Source organism: Manis pentadactyla, chromosome 9 (assembly GCF_030020395.1).
Source record: "Manis pentadactyla isolate mManPen7 chromosome 9, mManPen7.hap1, whole genome shotgun sequence".
In the NCBI taxonomy this organism is placed as follows: Eukaryota; Metazoa; Chordata; class Mammalia; order Pholidota; family Manidae; genus Manis; species Manis pentadactyla.
The window spans coordinates 10,333,225-10,338,446 of NC_080027.1; positions in this window are offsets into that span (position 1 = coordinate 10,333,225).

The window sequence follows — 5,222 nt, forward strand, 5'->3', positions numbered from 1 at the left end:
AGACAAAGACTGGGGAGTCCTGGGCCTGCAGTGTGGCCATAGGATTTGGGCATCTGCAGCACTTGCTGGCTGTGTTTCAGCTTCTACCCAGACCTGAGCCTTCTTAGGCTTCCTCTTGGTTTTACGAGTGACCCCGTTTCCTTCCCATAATCTCTGGAGTGTATTTCAGACAATAACCCTTCCAGAAAATTGGGATTAGCAGCCTGGTATGGGTGTGGCTAGAGGCCGCGAACACCCCAGCATGTTCAGGGACAGGGATGTGGTAGTCCTTGGCACCTCATGGCTACGTGTGGTCACAGGAATGACATGCCTGGGGAAGGCTAGGCTCTGGGAGCCAAGCACTTACCCTGCCATGGAAGGTGCAGCGCTTGAGCAATTCAAGATCTCTTTTTGGAATGAGGCCAGACCCCCTGAGGGGTCAGGAGCTTCAACTCCTGACTGCTCAGGGGGGCAGAAAGCTGCCTGTGGCTGCAGACTTCATTTCTAGCAGCCATAAGACTGAGCCCAAAGCCATGCAGCTGGACTCAGACTGTTGTGAAATAGCCACAGAAATTGAACCTACAGCATCTGTAGATGTCTTGTGGAAAAGCAGGGCACACAGAGCACAGAGACCTGGGATGGGATGAATGGGATAGCTGAAAGGACCCCAGTCTCCCAAGAGCCACCCTGCCAGCCTCCACAGCCCATTTCCCCCCATTGGACAAACTTGTCCTGTACTTGAAGATGCTGTGACCCCATCTCTTGAAGGGATTACTTACTAAGGAAAAAGTCCATTTCCCTCAAATCTCCCTGGCTCAGCCCTATCCCTTGAAACCGGGAAAAGTCAAGTCCCAACACAAAGTCACATTCAGACAGGGGAGGCTCAACCACCAGGAGACTGTGGGAGGTTGAGTTCATGTACATAGAATGGATGGAGCTGCAGAACGTGTAGGATAGATGCCAAGGGAATGGCCTGGAGCAGCAGGCCTATCCCATGGGGCCCCCGGTGATCTGGGTCACCTGAGCCGGCTTGGGCAGCCAACTGCCTAGAAGCTGGGCTCAGGGTGGCCCAGGTTAAAATTCCTGGATATAGTGCAGAGAGGAATTCAATGATTCATCCTCTCCCAGTCCTGGAGGCTGGAAGTCTCTGATCAAGGTTCCTTCGGAAGCTGAGAGAAAGGTCCGGCCCAGGCTTGAGACAGCTGTCCTCACCTCACGCCTCTTCATCCCATCTTCCCTCTGTGCACATCTCTTTCTGTGTGTATCTGAATTTCCCCATTTTACACGGATACCAGTTATATTGGGTTAGGGCCAACCCTACCTCAGTATGAACTCATCTTAATTAATTATATTTGCAATGAGCCAAATAAGGTGACATTCTGAGGTCCTGGGGGTACAAATTTCAACGTGTGAACTTTTAGGGGACACAAATTCACCCCATAGCACATGTTGATATAAGCACATTTGGGGACATGATTTTGATTCTCTGCTCCCTTTTCCATCTGACCTGCTTGGGACATGGTTTTGATAGCTGGAGCCACATTCTGGACCATGAGGGTGAGCATACAAATACCTCACCAGCCCGTGAACCACCCTGTGCCTGCCCCTGTGATTGGGACCCTGCTATGCCTGGCCAAACCTATTCCCTTACCTGAGGGTGCTGTCATGGAAGCTTCTGCGGTTCTAGGGGCCTGGGGCATGTCCTCCCACCCTGTCCTGTGGCTGGGCATGAAGACCACTTTGCATCCACGCCCCTGGGGCTTGAAGGGGCTTAACAACCCCTGTCAATCATCAGTAAACAGCTAGAGGGGCAATGCAGCTGGTGACACCAACCAGAGGCAGGGTGCAAGAGGTGGCTATGAAGATGGGCCCCCACCACCACCATTTTGCCAGACCAGGCATGCTGTTCACTCCTACAGTAGGGACCTGTGACCTCCAGTCTCCCTAAGTTACCTGTCAAAAATATACCCTTTGACCTTACAGTCCAGACCAGCCATGCCAGCACCCAGCTACTCAGCACCACGTGGCTTTGGGTACTTTGTGGCAAGGGCTTCCATCCCAGGCCAATATATGCTCACCTCAGCTCCTACCACTAAGGGCCCACCCAGCCAGGGTGAGCTATTGGAATGTGTCCATTTTAAGATTAGCCTGAGAAAAACAGCTTTAGGAAATAAAACACACCCAAAAATATCAGTTTAGGCCTTTCAGCACCAGCACAGTAGTTTTCTGGGGTGGCTGTAATGATTTACCCCCAACTGGGGGCTCAAAAACAATAGGAATGTTTCTCTCACAGTCTGGAGGCCAGAAGCCCAAGATCAAGGTGTCAGCAGGGCTGGTTCCCCAGGGAGACTGCTCCTCTCTTCCAGCGTCTCGTGGCTGTAGCACCCTTGCCCTGGGGTTGCATGACCCCCATCTCTGCATCATGTCATGGCTTCTCCCTGTGTCTGTGTGTCAACCAGGATCCCAGGCTTGGTGTAGGGTGAATCCTAAAATTCTAAATCCAGACTAAAATTGGATTTAGGCTCACCCTAAATCTGAGATGAGCTCATCCCAGGTTCCTTACACATCTGCAGAAATGCTTTTTCCAAATGAGATCACCTTCACAGGTGCAAGGAGCAGGGATGTGGACAATCTCTGGGAGCCCACCCCACTCCCCACTACAACCACCAAGAAGCACTGGCCCCCTTTGGCCTCCTGGCATACCTACCACCCCTCCCTCTGTTACAGGGGTGTTTTAAGGTCAGTGGTAGACAATGATAAGTATAAAACCCATGAGGATGCCATGAAGCACACCACCCTGGACAGTGCCCCTCCCCCCCACAGATGCTCACCTCAGGGCCCAGCACCTGCCCAGTCCCTGGCCCACCCATACACCAGATGGCTTACAGCACCCAGATCACCGAGGCCAGATGGTCTGACAGGGCCCGCACACGGGACACACAAAATCTGCTGTGCTGGCTCTGAAACAATATCCAGAAGCTTCTGCTGCATGTGAACACACCCTACTTCCCCTCCCTTCTCACTCTGGACCTTGCTTATCCCAGCACCCAGGGAGGATGTCTCCATCCATGAGCCGGGGGAGGCTCAGCAACAGGAAATCCTGATACGTTTCCCTCTTCCTAGGCTTCCAGCCTCAAAACTGAAATATTTTGAAGCCCAGGAGTGATAGGTCATGGTCAGTGATAGTGGCTTGGGCCCTGCCCTTGGGGCAACCCTCTGCTGAGGCCTCCCCATCAAAACAGGACGAGTCACGGGTTGTCACTGCCAGGAAGGGACTTGCCATGTGCTGACTTGGCAAATGAGGAGAGGCCTAGGGCCTCCTGTGAGGCTGGACATCCCCTGCCAGGAGCACTGTCCACCTAGGGGAAGACACAGGTCTAGTCCCCAGGAGCCCCACAGCCACCAGGTACCTCCAACAAACAGCTATGAGTGCTCTTGGGGGTGTTAGTGACCTAATGGGCTCCCCACAGTAACTCAGGAACACCCTTGAGGCTATCCCAGAGAGCCACCCTCAGGCTGGGGGTCCTCGGCTGACCAGGTGCACCTGGGTGGGGTGCTTTGGCCGTGCAGGTGTCCCCAGAGCATGGGGGGTTCTGTTGGCAGCAGCAGGGCTCCTCTCTGCATTTCCTTTCACTCCATGGGGCCTGTACAAAGTTCAGAGCCGGGACCCAGCCTGGGCATCCTGCACCCAGTCCTGCCAGGGCAGCCTGCTCCGCAAGCAAGAGGGCCAGAAATAGGAGCTGAGAACTGGGTTTAGGGCCTAGGCAAGTGGTTTATACTCAGATTTACATTAAATTTAAATAATTAGGATTTGATTCGTTGAAGTTATAAATTCAAATCCTAATTTTTTAACCTATTAAGTTCAACTTTACAAACTATTCCCTTTATAAGCCTAACAGATTTTAAAGTCATTTTTAAGCCTCTCATAATATTTGGCCCCATCTACAAACTCAGTTAGTTAATTAAGCATTTTCAATATTCCAAACTAAGTTTATAAATTAAATCCCTCTTGCTTCCTTTTTAAGCACTTTATCTTGTCTGAGTTGACAACAGAATCTTGGGCACTTCAAAAACTCATACACTTAATAGATTAAATTTTTAAATGTGGTGAACCCCAGGTTGTCTTTAATGTTCTAGAAACACGAAATAGCAAATGTGTTCAGGTTTCACTTACTATGTAAACACTGTTTCTAATTCTTTTAAACTTTTCTCTGTTTCATCCTAATTCTTCCTGTGGCTGAAAAAGACGTGTACCCACTGAAAGTCAGTTTTCAATCCAGGTTTTGAGGTCCTTTGGCACTGGCTCTGCAGCTGGGAAGCTGACTGCTCTGTGCTGGCAAGTCCACAGGTGTGGGGAAGCCCGGCCCAGCAGGGGACTCTGCGGAGGAGGCCGGCTCTGGGTTCCCTGTCCCTCCTTCCCGCCTGCTCTTGGGGCCTGCAATGCAGACCCAGAATGAACTTGGGTGGGTTTTGCAGTTCTTTAGCTCCAGACCTCTGAACTCAATGGGATCCTAAGGTGACAATGCTTTCCTTACTAACAGAATTTTGATCTTGCTGGGGTCCCTCAGCGTTACTGAGGTCCCCTCCAGAGCTCTGCCTGATTTGGGGCCACTATCCCAAAGGTCAGGCCTCAGGGCTGAGCTGGGTGCCACGAACGCAAACTGCCCAGTGGCATTTGACAGTTGTCATATACACGCCCAGCCCACAGACCAGACCCCAGCCACTAGGGAAAACTGCGAGGTCAGCGGGCAGGAAATGTGGGGAAGAGAAAGAAGGAAACATGACCAGGAAGAAAAGAGAACAAAGTTCAGTTCGGAGAGAAGCTCTGAACAGCAGAAATGGGGAAGGAGCCGGGCGCCGCGCCCTGGGGCTGGTCTGCCGGACCGCCGGACTAGGGTGGGGCCGCGCCAGGTTTCTACAGGGACCTGAAGGGGACACGGATACGGACCGGCCAGCCGGTCTCCAGGCTCCGGGTGACGAACCGAAGTTGCGCGCCCGAGCGCCCGGCCTCTGGAGGCTCCCAGTCCAGCCCCTCTCCGTCCCCGCCGCAGTCCCATTACCGCCCCCGCCCGCCCCCTGCGCTGCTGCGTCCTGCCCACCCCTGCCCCCGCCCGCTCCCACCTCTCTCCCCGCTCCACTGCGTCCCCTACCCCCGTCCCCGCCCCCGCCCCCGCGGCCCCTTGCTGCCCCGCCCCGCCTCCTGTTCCTGCCCCGCCCCCGCCCGCTCCCCACCCCAGCTCCTC